Source organism: Rhinolophus hipposideros, assembly GCF_964194185.1.
Source record: "Rhinolophus hipposideros genome assembly, chromosome: 10".
In the NCBI taxonomy this organism is placed as follows: Eukaryota; Metazoa; Chordata; class Mammalia; order Chiroptera; family Rhinolophidae; genus Rhinolophus; species Rhinolophus hipposideros.
Window position 1 is genome coordinate 65,404,894 of NC_138056.1, and position 20,399 is coordinate 65,425,292.

A 20,399-nucleotide genomic window follows, 5' to 3' on the forward strand; every position below is an offset into this window, starting at 1 on the left:
TTAAAGAACCAAGGAGCTAAATCATCCATAATCAGATCATCTCTGTCAGAGAAAATTTATACAATTTATCCAAAACAAGACAAGCAAACAAAATAACCTGTAGAAAAAGAAATTTCGTATTTCCCCTCTAACAACCAGTTCTAATTATTAAAGCACTGTTAGAAACAGAGATCCTGTTTTCATGGTAAATGCTGTGTATTATTTTATTTCATGACCAAAAAAGGTTTTCTACAGTAAAGCATTATTAGTGGACTGTCATATATAACCATACTAAAAGCACCTTGACAAAACAATGCAATGGACACTCTGGCAAATGCTAACACATAGATAAACTACTCTCCCACTCCAACCAGGACATGTAAGTTTAAGCTACGAGAAGAGAAAGAAAAATTAGGTCTCATAAATCATGGAAAGTCATTTAGAGTCAATTTTATATTATCAAGTGAGGATAAAAACACTTGCTCTTATTATCTCACTGGGCAGTTATAAAGACCAAATGAAAATAATATGAAAATGCTGCCTAAATGTAAGATTCTTTTATCTATAAACACATATAACAGTGGAGGGAAGAGCCAGTATCCTGCAACTGATATGTGATAAATGTGGAAAATGATTTATGTTTAAAGCAAAAACAAACATGTACGGGGCTATCTAAGGAATAAGACATCTTCTCAGAAAGACCTTGTAAGGTGACACCACTCCCTCCTAGATGAGTTCCTGGATATATGTCCCCCTCAGCACTTTCATAGAAAAAAATTACAAATGATTTCAAGCAAGTTTATGTTTTCTAGTTTGGTAAAATGCATAAACTCAATAAATGCTTATTTACCAAGAAAAGTGCCCAAATAAAAATCAGAACTCTTTAGAAATTAGTATTTATAACATGTTCATAATATTAACAGAAATAAAATAGTAGGTCAGATCTATTTACACTAAAATAATTTAGAGGAATAACTAATTTATAGGGAAAACATCAAAGAAATATTTGACATTATCAAATAAAAAAAAGACATGGAAAAGTCACAAAATGTCAAAAAAAAAAATCACATCATCTCATTTCTGAAAGAGCCAAACTGGGTAAAATTTGGACACACAAATGAAAAGATGACATATAAAGATTCACAGGGTCATGGTCCAAACACACTTTTTAAAATGGCAATTAGTTTCATAAGTTGCACCAAGAAATTTCAAACAGTAAAGATTTCTTAAATTGTGATATGACTATTCAAATTAAATGACAGCCTTTCCATAGGATCTGATTTAATCATTAAAGGCCACCTCCTCCAAGTCCTGCCCCCCCCACCACCAAAAATAATTTTTTCCCCAACACATGTTTAGTTTAAAAACACCGCTATGATTCCAAACCAAGTAATCCTTCTCCGTTATCCATATTCCATTTAATTACAGGCTACAAAATGGGTCACCTCCTATGTCCAAGACCTTTTATCAGGAGAGTGGTCTCTAAAATGGAGCAGGAAGAGTTGAGGAAATGAGGGCTTTGTGAATGATGACATTCAATGACATTCAAAGAATTCAATTCAACAATGACATTAAAGTCATAAGGAAGACTTGAGGGGTGGACATGCTATAAAGAATGGTCTTCAAGTTCAAAGTTAAGATTGCATAATTCAGAGTGCAGACATAAAATTCTAGGCTCACAAGTGAATTGAAGGGTTACAGTTCTAAACATAAGAAGTATTTGCTAAACTGGCATTTACTATTTTTAATATCACTTTCATCTCTTGATAGTCAAAATGCCCCCAACTTTTCGCCACACACACACACACACACACACACACACACACTGCATATACAAAAACAAACTACTGTCCCATTTGAAAATGTAATTCAAAAACTTGTCCTTCAATATTTCTTAGCAATACTACATAAACTTTCCCCCAAAAAGGGCCTCGCACAGCTACAATATTATGAAATTTTGTTCTCCTTATTACTTGGTATGGGTACTTTTCTGCCCAAATTTTAATCAGAGTTGTTACTAAGAAATCAAATTAAATTATAATTCCCTTCTGTTCCTATAAATCCTTTAATGGAGGTACAAAAAAACCCACTAAAGTTCAAATATCTAAGCCATAAATATACAAAAAATTCCTAGGCCTGGGATAACTTGCCAGTAATTGATAAGATTCAGAATGGACAGTTAAGTGCACTTTGTAACAAAAACAATCATAATACCTCAAGGGTAGGTAAAACATAATTCCTGCCCTCTTTATTCATTTTAGTTAAGTGTGTTACATGAAAATAAAATTATAAACACATAATAGAAATTAATGAAATTGTTATAAAAATATTTTCTCAAAAGCAACAAAACTAATCAAAATCTAACAGTGGAATGCTCTTTTTAATAACATCAATTATTCTTTATACTTATTCAGTTATAGACTCCTTTTCCCAAGAGGCTCAAAATAACCTCTTAGAGGGTGGCAGATGGCTCAGTTGGTTAGAGCAGGAGCTCTCAACAAGGTTGCCAGTTCAACTCCCTCATCGGATGGTGGGCTGCGCCCCCTGCAACTAAGATTGAAAATGGCAACTGAACTTGGAGCTGAGCTGCGCCCTCCACAACTAGACTGAAGTCCAATGACTTGGAGCTGATGGGCCCTGGAGAAACACACTGTTCCCCAGTATTCCCCAATAAAATTTAAAAGAAGAAGAAGCAAATGTTACATAAATATTTTTTAAATGCTTCTCAGAGTAAACTGCAATTCTATTCTAATGTACTAACTTTTTATTATCAACCCTTATGAAAAGCTGTTAAAGATTATATGAGAATATAAACAATTTACATTCACAAATGCATTTATTTATAACTTTGCAGAACCATGGCCCCTGTAAATGGGAAGTCACTCTCACTAGAATTCCCCTCTTTCACTGACTCCTGATACTACCCTAAACTATATTATTCTCTTTATTCCTAATTAAAAAGAATCAAGTCGATATCATTTAAATGTTAACTTCTGGTTCCACAAAATAACCAAATGAACCTACACAGACACACATATGAAAGAACAGAACTTAGTTTTGTAGTAAGAAAGGCATAAGATAGGACAGCACTAGCCAAACTTTTTTTTTTTTAATAGCCATGCCCCTACCTCAGCCAGTGACAAATTTCTTTCCACAAGATTGAAACAGAAATCCCATCATCTCTTAGTCATTCCCACACACTTATTGGCCTGCTGTTATTATAACAGAATGTCTTTTTCCTATGCTACACTATTCCTAAGAGCAATGTTCCACCCTTTTGGTCTCAAAAGTTCTATTTCAAAGTGTAGTATTTTAGGTGAACAGTATACAAGTTATTGGTAGGGGGTAGGAATTACTCTATATGCTCTTCAAAATAGTATCATTAAATAAGATGAAGTCTGTCCACTTTTCTATTAGTTTTTTGTTTCAGTTAGATTTTTTTAGTTATACTTATTCCTGAGAATTAATCAAGCTAAAAACTTGCAAATTAGAAAAGTTATGTCTAAACAGAGGAACGTTGGCACCTACTTCAGAAGTACTTCTTGCCTCAATATTATTGAGCTTACAAACATTCCTGTTAATGCTGTAAAGGCAGAGAAATCTGTTTCCACATAGCAGGGGTTCACTTATCACCTTCAAATACTCCCAGGCCTTAAAGCTCCCTTCAGTTACCTTGGTAGGATGGAGACTAAGAATTTATCTCCAACTAAAAATCCTCTTAGTCACATTCCCTTCTGCCCTTCTCACGCTTCCCCTCCATTTGGGGAGTAGGTACTTCCTAAATCTTTTTCATACCCTGCCCTCTCTTCAACAGACATTTACTAAAATTATCAACGTATTATATACTAGCGATAGAACTGAAAAAAAGATCAATTTTCTTCAAGGGACTTACAGTCGAATGAAGGTGCTGACTAAGTAAGTATCTCCTAATAATGAAGTGTGGGAATGAAGAGATGTAAACAATACAACGGAAACTCAGAAGAAAACACACAAAACAGAAGTGCATAGTGGCAGAAACATGAGCTTCAGGGTCACAGTGACTTGGATTCACCATTCAGCAAATAATAACTCAAGCAAGTTACTTAATCTCTCTAAATTCTTCCCTATACTATAATGACACCATATAAGACTGTAATAAGGATCAAAAAGCATAATCTATAGAATGTAATTAGTGCTAAATACTTAACTGGTAGAAAGTGTTCAACAAATAAAATAGCACTGGAAATACAAGAGTACCCTCTTCAGAAGGGAAAACAGGATGATTATCAGAAATAAAGGTCTCCTTTTTAGAAGAAATCCATTAGTTAAATTAAAATGAAGCAAAGCACTCGGCCCTAAAAGTATTTCTCACTTAAATCTGTACATAAAATGTCCTCATCTGACAACTGAATATACAAACTTTTAAACTTAAAAAAAGTTAATGGATGAATCACGTAATACAATGTATAAAAATCAGGGACACAAGGTTTAAAAATATACGTATTACACACATACACACACACCCTCACACACTTACATGCACACATCCTATGTAACTTTTTTTTTGATTCCCTATGCTATACTTTACATCCTCATGACTATTTGTAACTACCAATTTGTACTTCCTAATCCCTTTACGTTTTTCATCCAGCCCCACAACCCCTCTTCCATCTGGCAACCATCAGTTTGTTCTCTGTAGGTATGAGTCTGTTTCGGATTTATTTTGTTCTTTAGATTCTTGTCTTCTTAGGTAATTGTCTTTCTCAGTCTGACTTATTTCACTTAGCGTAATACCCTCTAAGTCCATCCATGTTGTTTCAAATAGTAAGATTTCACTTTCTATGGCAGAGTAATATTCCACTGTGTGTGTGTGTGTCTGTGTGTGTTTGTGTGTATAATATATGTAATGCTTTCTTTATCCAATCATCTACTGATGGGCACTTAGGTTGTTTCCATACCTTTGCTATTGTAAATAGTGCTGCAGTGAACACATGGGTGCCTGTATCTTAGAACTTCTGATATATTCAAGCAGAAGACCCTCCCAAAGCTTCAATCACAAAACCAAATTCATCACCTGTATGTTTCAATGTAACCATTAGCAAAGCATTGACCCCCTCTGGCTCTGCTCATTTGCTGGACGGTTAATGGAATTATCGTGACTTTATTATCAACCACACTAATACTTGGAAGTATTTCACAGTAATGAACAGAAAAATAAAATCCAAGCACTAACAGATGTCATAAATATATTTACATTCCTGTTACCTCTCATATATTTCAAAATCCAATAAAAACATTTCTAGCAAAAGTGAAAAGGTATTTCTGAAAATTAGAGATACAGACAAATATACCAGCATTAGACACTCTTATATCAAAACAGTCTGGAAAGAAGTGACCTATCTTTTCATATTCTGGTGAACAAACGCCTCCAGAGGACTTGGGAGGGGCTGCATTTCTTTGATTTACAATCATTACTGACCACCATCATTACAATAAGATCTAAATCACTTGCCTTATGTAAACCGCTTCACTCCTACTGCCAACTGAATTTTTCTTCAGTATTCCACGGGAATAAAAGGTTCTTTTTAAAAAGCTTACTCTCCTGTAAGTAATGTCCTGAGCATATACATAGCACGTTTGCCCAAGAACATTAAAAGAATGTGCTCTATATTCTGACTGTGAAGAAGTGTTCTAGGAATGCAAATTTTGCTCTCAATACTCACACAATAGACTAAGTGTCATAAGCACTGTGCACGCGCAATTAGTCATTCTGTTGAAAACTTTATTTAAAAAAGTAATAAAAGGCCTGTAGTGTGTATAAAGCATTTGGACACAAAAGACTTATTGTCAAGACTATTCGGCGGATCGCCAAAATAGAAAACTCCCAAAAACAAATTAATGTACAGCTTATAATTATTTTTAAAAACGCTACACGAGAAGACTGAATTTTTAAACATAACTAATCTAAAGTATAAAAGAGATGGCATAAATGATCTTATCATCATGGCATCTGATGGACAGCGAGGAGAGATTACATGTTGTATTCTTCAGACAAACAAAGGGGATTTGAGATCTGGGACAGCTGGGTCATGTTGGCACTTAGTCTGGAAAACCCCAAGGTTCTAAAGTACATGTGACCTTGGGTATAGTTTAATTTGTATTAGTTTAATATCAGGTCTATCAATTACATTTCCCAAACTAAAAGTCAGGGTATATTATTTGGTAATGCAACAGCAAGTCTGAAAAACACAGGTTGTATATAACACAGGAAATGGTTCACACGTGTCTTTTTTTTTTTTCTGCAGAGTATTGCTTCTTCAAAGATCTTATCTGGAAATATAAGTAGATAAAACAGGTAAAATCCAAAGTATCCTTGCCAAAATGAATGTGTCCGTGAGGGATGCTGTAAGAACTAGAGAGTAGGAGGGAACTTGAGTCCCAGCAATCAATCACAACACCCTCAGCAATCTCGTAAGAGAGTTTCCCAGAACTCCTTCAAAAAAATCTCTGATTCAATTTCAGATAAAAGCTAAAATGAAACCTCAGATGGATTCATAAGGAGCCTAGAGGGGAAAAGTTATTTATGTATCAGTTTAAATAAGAAAATGTGATACTAAATTGAAAATTGGTCAGATCATTAGAGCTCAAAGCACACTACTCTGAAATTGTATTTTCTTTTAGGAACAAACACTTCCATCACAAATTGAAATGTGAGGTCAGGGACAACACTGAAAGAGGGAAGTTGACCTATTCAGTAAACATTCGCTCAACAAACACTTTTACCCAAACAAATACAGAAAACAGATGGGGAATTCATGCCTTGATAAATGACCTCACATTTCATTTTCTCATCCCATCATGCAAATCTGAATTCATTATGAAAATGAGAAAGTAAAATATCCATTCTTCAGGCTATCTAGATAGATACTTTTTTTTTTTTTGCAGACAGAGCAAAACTAATTATTACTATTAAGTGGTTTCTCCCCCTTCAATGTAATGGGACATAACTTTTCTGCATAAACTTGAAATCATATACATGAAGTTAACACAGTTATTTTGTTTTGTTTTGAAGTCACTGAGTTAAAACATTCAGTAGGACAAAAGAGCATTCAATATTTCTTTCTCCTTCTGGCCTGGAAAGGTTAAGTTAAAAATCTAAGTACTGGCATCATTCAGTTATTTATCCCTTTACAATTTTGAATACTATTTAATTTACCAGATTAGTTGTCAAAAATCATAAATCATAAAAAAACACTATCTTCTTGTTTTTGTCTTTTTTCTGCATGTGCATAATAAGGATGAAGAAAACGTCTCTTTTAAAGTAATTTTTAAAGTACTAATACTTAACATTAGCGTGGTCCTTTACAAATGTCAGAAGTGTTCTCATACACATTATCTTCCATACATATTACCAACTCTGGGGCTAGATTGCTTGGTGGTAAATTCTGGTTCAGCCATCCTGTGTGACCTTGAGGAAGTTACTTTAAACGCTCTGCGTCTAAGTTTCCTCATCTATAAAGTGGTGATAAAGATAATTCTAATACCTCACAGGTATAAGATTTATTCCTATGAGAATAATAGAATTTAAATTAACATGTGTTAAATACATAAAACAGTGCCACATGGTCCACACTACATAGCTGTTAGCTATTTTTTTCAATTATTGTCATCATCATCAATCATTATGTTTAGGTCTCACAACAATCCTGTAAAGATGGGACAGCAGACATCATTTTACCCTTTTTCTAGATAAGGGCATCGGGCTCAGAGAAAGCAAGTGACTAATCCAGACTCACAGTTAAGAAGTAGACTCAGGACAAAAGAACCTAGACTACCATGTTTCCCTGAAAATAAGATCTAGCCAGACCATGAGCTTTATTCATCTTTTGGAGCAAAAATTAATATAAGAGTCTTATTTTAATATAAGACCAGGTATAATATAATATAATGTAATACCAGGTCTAATATAATATAATACTGGGTCTTATATTAATTTTTGCTCCAAAAGACGCATTAGAGCTGATGGGCCAATTAGGTCTTATTCTCTGGGAAACACAGTAAGAAAGAATCAAGACTTTTCACTATATTGTGCTGTATCGTATCACACAGTATTAAATATTTTTTGAGTTTACATAGTTCTACAGACCATGTACTTCTAAAGACTATAATCACTACTCTTTTAAACATTTAAATACTCAAATAATTTTAGGCAGCACACACTGGTAGTCATGCTGAGAATGAGTCTTTTATCTAAAATATGCCTGCATCTCTTGTATTTTGAGAGTAGCAAAAAGAGTCAGACTTCTAAAGAGAAGTATGCACTGAATAATTAGCCTGGCTGAATAAGACGAACCTGTCATCAATTTTCCAATATCTAGAATTCCTTTGAAATAGCAAAACATATACCCTATGAAGCTTCAAAACTTCCATGTTATAATTTATGTTGAGCAGTGGAAACAGCATGGCATTTAGTCCAAGTTCCAGTTCCATCCCCTCAAGCAGGGGACACTAGACAATCGTGTCACTTCTCTGAGCTTCAGTTACTCAACTGTCCACTGAGGACCTATCTCACAAGGCTGTTATGAGAAATAATTGAGATGATGTAGGTGAAACAGCTTTGTAAATATATAAAAACTACACCAAAATGTGTTTACTATTAGCAACTTTGATTACATTGACAAATAATACATTCATTTATTCATTCATTAATCGTTTTTTTCTTAGAAAACTGCTGACAGAACTCCTCCAATATAAAAGTATCATCCTGAGTATTTTATGTAATTTAGAGTATGTTAAGTGACGATCTGGATTGGATTAGCACAGTGAAAGAGAACTTTTGGCAACCTGCAAAGTATCTATTCTAGTACCATGTGCTTAAAGGAGACTCAGTAAAATCTCAGTCACTAGAAATAAGAGAACCAAGTGACAAGCATATGCTTTTTCTTTCAGATTTTAAATTAAATAATAAACATTTTCAATTAAATCACAAACCCACAGCAGTAATCATAACACATTATATTTCTGTGACACTACAATCTTCAAAGCATTCTACACTATCATTATAGAAATACAATATTTGTTATTGTTTGTTCACAAATATATTTTAATATTCATAAACCTTCCACTCCTAGGCAAGCCCCTAACTTTAGTGCTCAACATAAAAACTGAAGGAATTAGACTACCTAATAGATAAGGTTCCTTTTTAGACCTATTATATTTAGGATTTTGAGTCTGTGGTTACAAAAATTATTTTTAAATAATTAATGGACAGAAAATTTATAATTACAAAATATAATAAACTTATCAGAAATGAATGATTTTTAAAATGTCACTTTTTAAAAATCTTACAATTAAGACATATCCCAAAATAGCTACAAAATTGGGTAATTTATAGTTACTCTCACTAGCAAATTTCAGAATTACAGAGTATTTTTAAAAAATTGGATAACTACATTTACTAATGTAAAGCTACAATTCAGTAACTATCAATATACTATACACAATACAATATAAAATATGCACGATACCAAAATCAATTCACACCTTTTTTTGACCCTCTAAATGAAATTCAGACTCTTATAGTTCAGAAAATACTTTAGAATATTTCAGTCCCTCAGAAATATTGTGAATATAAACCACAACAGTGTAGTATTAAAAATATACAATAACTTCAATGATTTAAGGTCTCTGGCTTGGTATATAAAGCATCAGATTCTATCCCAAGCAAATAAAATCACTCCTAATAGTATCTTATAAAATCCAAAGGAAAAAAAGATTTTTCATACTACCTATGTTTTCATACTACATACTGTTCATACTATAGTCTACCAAGCACCTATTTGCAAAGCACTATGCAATCTACCATCATTCAAAAAATGTTATCAGATCCCTCCTACTCAGAAACATAAAACATAAAGGCCAAATACAGATAATGCCATGGGGAAAAAGAAAAAGTGTTTTTCCTCTCCCTGGACTACCAGGTGTGTTTTTTTTTCCACCCAATGATTTCAAAATCAGAATCAGTTACATATTTGACTAAAGATGAAGAAACAGCCCATGTTTTTCATGCACATAACCAGTATGTGCTTTTAGTTACTTTTTTTTGTGGGGGGAGGAACAGTCATAGATTAGTTATGATTTTATATGTACACAGTGAAGATGTCAGGCCCAACAAAAATGACTATGTGACTTAGAGAAGTCTAGAACTGGGTGTGCGGGGATCACTTCTAGCACTAAATAGCTCTGTGACTTTGGAAGAGACAATACCAACCTTTCCTGGACTAACATTTATTGTGCCTTTGGGTAAGTTATAATATTAAACTTCTCTAGGTCTGTTCCCCCATCTACAAACTTACAGAGTTGGACTAGAATTCAAAAGTATCTTGATCGGTGGTTTTCACTTTAAGTGAAGGTTTTTGGACCCACCTTCAGTGATTCAAAAATGTCTGGGCTGGAACCTAGGAAGCTGAATGTTCACGAGGCACCACAAGTGACTAAAATGTGCAGGTGATCCCCAGCCACATTTGAGGACAATACAAGTCCTAGTCACATTAAATGATCTCTAGTGCCCTTAACTATATAAAAAGATAACATGATTTGTTTCAGCGCCAAGGTCTTAGGAATTCTACATCTAGAATAATGTGCAGACATAGTAGATGCTAAACAAATATTTACAGAGAGGAAGAAAGAGAGGAAAGGAAGGAAAGAAGGGATAATAAAAGAAGGGAAGGGAGGGAGGAGGCCAGGTAGCTAACTGGCCATATTTTTAGCTAAGAAACATACAAAAAAACAATAATAAAATTAAAACTGGGTAAAACATACCTCAGCAGCTGGAAAGCAAGGACCTGTCTCTACACACATATATTTTTTTAAACACATACAATTTTAAATACAGCATGAGCCTTTGTCAAACTGCAAAGTACTAAAGAGGAAAAGGAAAATAACAGTACACAAAAGCCAAAGAATTCTAATGGAAAAATTACCGATGACTAAAACTTAGTCACTGCTTTCCCAGGTAGAAAACAACACAGAATTTTAAGGACTGGGACTTAGAACTGGGACTAAAGTTTGAAGTTACTGGTTACTCATGTGCATAAATTTCATTTGGGGTAATATATGGATTCCAGAAATATTGTTGTCAATATTAACCTTTGTCCGTTTTTCATTTCCATTTTCCCATTCACTTACATTATAATATTTGAGATGTTTTATCTTCACTTCTGATGATCTTCAAATGTCAATGGCTCTTAACACATTAACTGTAAACAAACACAAAGGAACTTAGGGGAATTCAGATATTTAAGGAACCCTATAATAAAGTATTCTCAATTACTCTGCAAATCCTGTAGGGAAGGGAGGGTAGGGGTGGGAGGAGACTCTGGCATCATGTTTACTTGCTTCTTTTGAATGAAAATGAAACAATCCTCTTAATCATCAAGCAAAGAAAAAAAATCAACCTATTTTCTGTGGGAAGAAAAAAGCATTCAAAGTTACAGAAAATTCTCTCCAAATATGGCCACTCTGAACTCACTAATGTTTTATTCACTAATGTACCTTATTCTTCTCCCCTTCAGCAGTGCAGCGGTCACTCCCAATCAACCTGCCCTGGGACTGCCGTCTACCAAGTACTGGCCTGGACCTGGGGCACCAGATCTTCAGGTATGATCAGTTCTCTAAAGCACAGAGACCCTGGAGTTAAACAGACTTGGGTTCAAATGTTAAACCGCACACCCTAATCTTCAGTTTTCTCATCTGTGAAATGGAAACAATAATACTGTTTATTTTATAGTTATGAGGATCAGATAAGAAAATTCATGTTAAGGGATTTAGCACTATGCCCAGCATATAGCAAGCACTCAATAAACATTAAAAGTTATTATTTATATTATTATTGTGACTATTAATATTAATACTATTAATTACAACTGTATACTACTTGAAAAGTAAAGCTTATCTTGGGTGTTTATATTTTTAGGTATTTCCTTTGGTCATAATTGAAGAATATTATCCAATACCAGTAACAAGACATTTGTATCATATAAAATCTTGTTTTTGAAGTATGCTAAGCACATCTTCGCTCAGCTCAAGAAAATTAAGGCTTGTGATCACTAGCCTATCATCAGCCAAAGTTAGTACCCTTTTGCTAATAATGTACAACCGCCTGACAAAGTCTTACCTGAACAACTGCTCACTTGCAGTTATCAGGAAAGACAATTCTGTGAAGAAAGGAGATGGATATACTTGTGACTCATGCCTATCAAACCCTCTGAGCCTGATGAATGATGCTGTACTGATCCAGAGACTTCTCTACCCTCTTCTACTCACTCCCAAATGATTAAACTCCTCAGGTTTGACACTACATGCTTAAAATATTAATATTTCTGTTAGGTGACAAAAAATGCATAAAACACTGATTTCTCTGAATTTTCAATCAAATGTTTAGGTCAAAGATATAGAAACGAACACAAAATATTGGCAAAAGCTAATTAACACGGTCCAAAATGACCAGCTTTATTTCCCTTCTGAAGACCAAACCTTTATAATTAAAAGGAGAGAAAATACTTAAGTAGAACCTGATGCAATATCCTTGGGGGAAATAAAACACATGGATACATGGCCTGGAAATGAACATCAAACCGCAGAGGAGTAAGCAACGTAAGTCATCATTCTCATCACCACCACTTTACCTACCATGCCATTCCTTGATCTCTTCAAGTGGAATAAAAAAGGAAACAGCATGGTTGCTCATTCTTCATTTGATTTCTACTTGCCTTTCACTTAATTAATCTGGTAATTAATACGCGTGTTCTAGGAATAGATCTAGTAATTAACACATGTGTTCCTTTTAATTTATGGATCCAAGATTAGGATCAGAAAAATTTGGTCCAAGATAATATAAAAAAAAAAAAAGGTAAAAAGTTAAAACACTCAGAGTTTGGAGTGTTCCAAAATACGATTCTTTTTTGGTCTGCTATAATATAGCATTTCTCTCTTTCAATGTATTTTCTATTTTGGTTATTGCATTTGCAAGTCTAAGAGTCTCTGGCATTAAGTGAAGTATTGCAGACTTCAACTGGAAAATGTCTTCCTTGCTTCAAAATGATTCATTTGTATGCCATGGGAGAAGTTGCTGATTATCTCCAATACCCAGTCTCTCCTATTTCTTAGACACAGAACCTCCAACTCTTAGCTCTCAGCACATGGCATTCCAGAAGAGACTACACATTCTATAGGGCCTCCCTTGTGGCTAGGTATGGCCATGGGACCATGTTCTGGCCAAAAACTACACCAGACTTCAACAAAGTATCCTTTAAAGAGAGAGAACATGACTTTCTTCTTCCCTTCCTCCTTCCTTTTGACTAGAATGAAGATGCAATGGTTGGAGCTCCAACAGCAATTTTGGTCCATGAGGTAACATTGGAATGTAAGGTAAGATACATTAAGTTAGAAAGAGTCTGTGTCCTTGATACTTCAGATCCACTATATCAAATCTATATTGACTATTTGGGGGATTTTATGCATGAAAAATAAAATAAAATGATCTCTATTTTAAGCCACAGTTAACTTGGACTTTCTGTTACCATGTTTCCCCGAAAATAAGACCTTCCCCAAAAATAAGTCCCAGTTAAGATCGTCAGCCAGATGGACGCATTTAGTACGTAATGACTATGTTCCAGAAGAAGATGACGACTGTACATGAATAAATGCAGATTGTTGTACATGAAAAAACAAGACATCCCCTGAAAAATATGCCCTACTGTGGAGTAAAAATTAATAGAAGACCGGGTCTTATTTTCGGGGAAACACGGTATGCTCTGCTAAACCTAAACTCTAACTTAAAAAAATAAAGAAGAAAGAAGAGTTCTCCAAGTATCAGTACTTAGGTTTTTGGAAGTCTACAGATTAAAACATATTTTAAAAGTTAATTTTTATTGTATTGAAAACACAGCATCAGCCCTTATTTAATATAGACTAAAAAGTATTTAATGAACCCAAGAGTTAATCACATCCAGTATGAGTTTTTAACAGAATGAAAATTCATCAGTGATTACTGCCATGGGTACATTGTACTTAAGCAGGGAAGAATTATGAAGCTTGCTCATTAGAGGTCTATAGTGATGGCAATGTTGGTACATATATAGAAACACATTAAGAGGGATAAGCACAATTAGTTCTGTGTAATAAAGTTATAGGCAAGGGAACTGAAGTTATTATTTTCATTAAGAGGGCATCTTCTCTAGTTCCTTTAATAGCCTTGCACCAATCTTTTCCTTTTTTTATAGTTCCATTTTTAACCTGACTCCCTGTGGAAAATAAGCTTTTAAAATCTCTGCCAATCCTTGACTATCATCCCTCAATAGTTTTTAATCCTATCCAGTGATTTAACTAAAGAATACAGCAGGCACAAAGATAGCAAATGCTTTATCTACTCAAAACTAATTTCCTTAAAAGGAGAAAACATCCTATACTAAAATCTAGAGAATTTCCACTGACCAGCTCCTGAATCACAAGCAACCTTGGCCCTGGTGATTCTGAATACAATAGCACTAACCTGGCAGGTTTCCAAAACAAACTGACTACTTTCTGGACATCTGTATCTGGGTTATTTCCTTCCCTTGGGCATAATCCAGGCTTTATAGCCTGAATTACTTCTTTATAACACTTTTTAAAAATGCATGTTACCACTAATGTATCCCACCCAATGATTTTTTTTTTTAAATAGCCTAAAACATATATTCTTGATTTGTGTTACTCATGGCTAAAAAGAACAGACCTCAGGAAATTTCCTAAAAATCAGACATAATAAATCCACAAGAGATGACTTTTACCTTCCACTACTTCAGTCAATATTTTACCAAAAATGCTCTCAAGTAATAGGCTTATACTAACAGCAGCTCTAACACAGACCTTAGCTTAGTCCATTTCAACTAATATTAATGGAGTTACTAGGCAACAACTAGTAAAAGATCTAAGGCAGTGGTTCTCAAACTGCAGCATGGATCAGGATCACCTGGAGGGCCTGCTAAAACACAAACTGGGGGCTCCACCCCCAAACGTTTTGATTCCGTTAGATCTGAGGTCGGACCAGGGAGTCTTTATTTTTAACAAACTCCCAAGGGATGCTGATGTTGCCGGTCTGGGAACTACTGATCTACATTAATAGAAGACTACTGATGACAGCATAAGGAGAGAAGGAAATGTAGCTGAAACCCAATCTCAGCTTCAATATTAACTTGTATACTTCTGATTAGTAAGTAATGTTCTTTCAAATAATCTACACCACAATTACTTATTAGTTCAAAGTAAGACTGGATCTTACCTTACAAAACTTTAAAGTTCTTTTAGAGCCCTGGAATAATGAAATCCAAAGTAAATAATTGTTAGGCTACCGATATGTTCAGTGTCTGACTCGAGGTGCTTATTAATAAGGCCAAGGTTGGAGGCTCAACCTGTTAGCTTCATTTTGTTCTATAGCTATAGTTTCTACCACTAATCTCAGTCAGCTGCCTCAGAAGACATACCAAGAGTCACAAGGGAAATGTAAGAATGTGTGATTGGACACAAATCCATCAACGCTACTGGAAAAACAACCCAAAAGCACATTTCCTACCGACGGATCTCTAAGTGACCTTGAAGCTAAAACTAGAGATGAGACCTTGCAACCAAATGTTTTAGACATCTTAAAATCTATTCTACCTCTTCAAGTTATAAGTAACACCAAAATTCATGGAAACAGCAAATCCTGGATTTCATGGAAACAGAAATCCAGGATTTGCTGTTTTCAAATGATGATAATTTTAAGAAAGACATTCCATTTCAAATGTCCTTTTTAGGATATTTCTTATTTAAGTTAAATGTAAATATGTAAATAATATGTAAATGTAATAAATGCTAATTAATTTATAAACTAGAAATCAACTGATAAACCAAAATAATCTGAGACAAACAAGTGGTGCAAGGATAATACAGCAAGACGATATATAAATGATGAAAGAAATACATCAAATAAAAATGACTGACAAATTAGAAAGAAAGAGAACAAAATAATCAAGAGTAGCAGCTGAAAAAGCAGATAGGCTAAGGAAACATAGTATCATGAAGATATACAGGACTAGATACATGCAGCCAATAAAATCAGCTCAGGGTATCAAGAGGCTTTATGCAACAGTAACTTCAGCTTGAACCTGAAGTTTACAGGACAAATTCAACAGAAGGAAACCCTTTTCAATTTTTTGAGTGGAAACAAATAAGAAAAGTAGTGAACATTTAGTCAACGTTTCTTTATTCAAATGTTCACTGAGCAGCTATTTGGCACTCGCTATACAGTTGACCCTTAAACAATGCAGATGTTGGAGCACCAACACTCATGCAATCAAAAATCTGCAAATAACCTTTGACTCCCCCAAAACTGAGCTGTCCGTCAGTATCTGTGGAAGACTGGTTCCAGGAACCCTGGTGGATATCAAAATCCACGGATGCTCAAGTCCCCTATATAAAATGGTGTAGATCAATGCATACAGTTGGATCTCCACATCCGCGGACTCCCAACTACAGCTCAAAAACAGTCAAGGCATTTATCGAAAATATTCCACATATAAGTGGACCCACACGGTTGTTCAAGAATCAGCTGTATTAGCATTTGATTATGCATAGCAAAAAGTAATCAAAGAAATCTACTTTGTACATTTGTACATTTTATAAGTGTACAAATTGAAAAATGTACCAGATTAAGAAGGCAGAATAATACCAATATATAGTGTTCAATTCTGCTATGTAACTTAAACAATTCTGAGGCTCAGGCCTACCACAGCTAGCACATATAGCCTACAGTATTATAGTATCTATAGCCTGTGTAAGTCACACTTGATAGGTCAAGAATCAGAGACAGACCAACAGGAATAAAATTATGGAATACAGCCAGGTTACCATTGTGCTGAAGTGAATTTTTTCACAACTCTCTCTCGGTGGGGCTGGACATGTTGAAAAATGGACAATAAATAGCAGGACATACAAGAGCAGCTCACTGAAGCAGGGCAATACCAAGCAGGACTCACCAAAGAAAATTACTTTTTTTTTCAGATGCAAGATGACATAACTATAGCTGATTAGGAAACTGCTATCTGGGTATCACATAAAGGATGAAATTGTTCTTTTGTGACCAAAGGCAACAGGCCTGTGATGACCTAGAAAGCAAAACTAGAGGCAAAAGCAAGTCTGAGACGACTATATACATCAAGATTCAACATAACATTTAGTGTGAACTACAGAGCCCATAACAGCCAGTCATCCAACTTCAATGAAGTGTGTTATTTAAAAGAACAAAAACATAAAACAATGGGCAACCAGATGAGTTACCGTATTATTTTTCAGATTTATATACATCCCAGAAGAGTGTAAAACATCTTACAAATTAACACATTTAAACATAATATAGTATTTAAACTGAATTAATCTAATAGAAGTACTTGAAGAAATTAAAGTATATGACCAACTTCAGTTACAAATCGGACTGAAGTCTTTTTGCTAAACTGAAGGAAAGATGCAGGTACACAGTTTCCATTTTCAAACAAATAGGAAACATCCATAATTTTTTGCATAAACAATTTTCCTTGGAGCTAAACTCAGCAGAAATTTATGTCAATCTAGTGTGTCAAAGATAATCTGGGGTGGTGAACACACAATGCGATTTATAGATGACGTGACACAGAATTGTACACCTGAAATCTATGTAACTTTACTAACAATTATCACCCCAATAAACTTTAATTAAAAAAAAAGACAATCTGTAACACATTGAACAGTATATCATTAACTATTATTTTGCAGGAAATATCAAAACAAATTCAAAAGGCAATTTCTTAACTGAAAATTTGAAATTAAAAATTTTCTAACTGAATAAAACAGAAAGCATAAACTACAAGTTAAGGCAATAATTCTGCAAAAAGTTGAGATAATATAGTTCAAACATCAATATTTTGCTTAATCGTAGGCTAACCAAAGTAAAAACAATCTGGATAGCCACTTAACACAGCTATTACCGTATAACCATGGTTGTCCACCCTGTCTGTGTATTAGAATCACCTGTGATTGTTAGCCTAGATTCAGTTTAAATACAAGCTTCCTGACAAGTATCTACTACAATGCAGCTATTCTATACCATTGATTAAAGAGCGTGCCACCAACAGGTGTAATGATTCATGAACTAAAAAACATCAAAGATTTTAGCAGGGGTGAATTCTACACAGTAAACATTCAATAAATGTTATTTTTCTACCTTTCTAGAGGAGAGGAATGAAAACTGGCATTCTTCTGTGGAAAGTAAAGTCATACTTATATTTTTGTTCAGAAAGGATGAGGCTAACATACTATAGTCAAAATTTTTTCAAGGATTTCTTAATTTTCTCCAGTTCTTATGTCAGTAACATAATTTTTTTTTAAGAAGTTAAAAGAGATATAAACTTTAACTACAACCGCTGGGCTTTTTTTATCTTTAGGAAAAAAATGCGCTTCAATGGTACAATTAGGTACAGTAATTTACAATAACAAACATTCCGTGTAATTTTAAAAATCTGTAACAAAGGTTATTTGTAAAGGGAATATTTGATAAGAATGCATTCGTAATTGATAAGAATGTTAAGAATAATTAACAAGAACGCATTCATCTTGGTATTATCATTAAAATAAAGAATGATAGAATTTTAGAGTTCCAAAGGACTTCACAGGTTTGCTAGACCAACCACCTTATTTTAACTGCAGACTAGAAAGGTTACATGATAACAGGACAAATACTGTGTTTCCCAGAAAATAAGACCGGAAAGCAAGCCCTAGCATGATTTTTCAGGATGACATCCCCTGAACATAGCCCTAATGCGTCTTTTGAAGCAAAAGTTAATATAAGACCCGGTCTTATTTTTGGGGAAACATGGCAGCTACCTGAGCCCTGGACTTTGCTGACTTCCAGTTCTTTCCTCTTTCTAACAGACTATGCTGCCTCCTGTGGTTCTAAATCTTCTGGCTTGGATGAGATTACTAATCAGTTGCCTCACTTTACATTGTCTTTACATTCTATTCTGAAACATAGTTGTCATTTGTAACTTTCCCATAAAATTATAATTTTCCAATCTGTTTTCTGAATGATTTTATAGCTGAGTAAGTAAATCCTCACCTTTCTAAATTTCACCAAATACCTGAAACAAAAGCACAATAACCGAACAATGAAAAATTCTTCTCTCTTGGACAATTCAATATACAAATTCAAAAAAAAAAACAAAACATTTTTTAAGCACCTCTGACATGAAGGGTCTCTGTTAACTGCTGGGAGCTATGGAGCTGAGTAAGATATGGTCCTCGTCCTTAAGTAGCTTATAGCCTAGTAGAGAAGACAATTAAACCAACAATTATACTGTGCTTGTTAAGGACTCCAAAAAAGGGATGGGCAGGTGTATACAGGAATGGAATCTAATTTAGAATAATGGGATCAGCTAATGATTTCCGTATGAGGTCCTGAACAGCAATAGAAAAAAAAAAAAGGTAGTATCACTCGTATTTAGCAGAGTCCAAAATGAATCAAAGGAGGCATCGCAACTTCAATTTATTCAGGGGGGAAAAATGAAAATTGTGTGTGCTTTCACACCGCAGTTTAATAACTCTCTAATAACAATCAGACTATTTCTCAATGGAATAAAATCTGATTTCATTGTGGCTATATAACAAACACAGGTCTCCTATTATTTAACAAAAGTTTAAATCACTATTTTAAATCCAAAGGAAAAAAAAACTGCATCTAAAACACGTCCAGTTAATCCAACAACTCTGTGCAAAGCTGCCTACTAAGTCCTCAAAATTACAGGGGGTAAAAAAAAAAAAAAAAAAATCATCAGGTAGAAGAGAAATAACCTGGAGAACCGGTAAGCCAAGAAGGAAGAAAACTATTCACTCAGGGATGAGGACTACTCAGATGCCTAGATAATGACTTTCAGCTGGAAGATTCAGCCGCTGGAAGAGAAGCACAGTGGGCATTCCTGTTTACATTTTTAAGCAAAGTTGGGGGGTGCGAGTGTCGGGGAACTCGAGAAAGAGATAAGGAAGGGAAGTGATGAAAGAGAGGAAAAGGGTTGGGCAAGAATCCAAACACCGAAGACAGGAGGACGCACGGACGACAGACCGCAGGGTCCTTAGGGAAAGAGCGGCGTAGAGAGAAAGGGAGGGGGGGCACGGGAGAGGGGGCAGGGCCGGCTAAAGAAATGCCTCGAGAGGAAATGAGAGATCGGAGACAGTAACGAACTGGGGCTACAGCAGCCGGGCATAAAGCTCGGTCGCAGTACAAAAGGTGGAAGAGGCGATGAAGCCGCGGTCGGTTTGAACCTCCTCCTCCCGGCCCCTCAGCCCCAGGAAGGGAGGAAGAAGTGGGTCTCAAGTCCCAGGGAAGGGATTCCGGCGCA

The 20,399-nt window shown here is 34.9% G+C and overlaps 1 protein-coding gene across 5 annotated transcripts in view; it reads right to left on the reverse strand.

Annotated features, from left to right (window-relative positions):
• Nucleotides 1-20,399, reverse strand: part of MTMR2 (myotubularin related protein 2) — a 95,335-nt gene that overhangs the window by 74,066 nt on the left and 870 nt on the right. The window contains exons 2-3 of one of the 5 annotated variants that reach the window (XM_081061613.1): nucleotides 19,245-19,327; nucleotides 11,146-11,216 (exon numbers count right to left, since the gene is read on the reverse strand). The exons of 2 other annotated variants lie outside the window; for them this stretch is intronic. The gene's annotated coding sequence lies outside the window, so the exon portion shown is untranslated. Of the gene's footprint in view, nucleotides 1-11,145; nucleotides 11,217-11,511; nucleotides 11,647-19,244; nucleotides 19,328-20,399 lie in introns of those variants that run through there. 2 more of the 5 variants (XM_081061614.1, XM_081061612.1) reach the window with 2 other exon arrangements.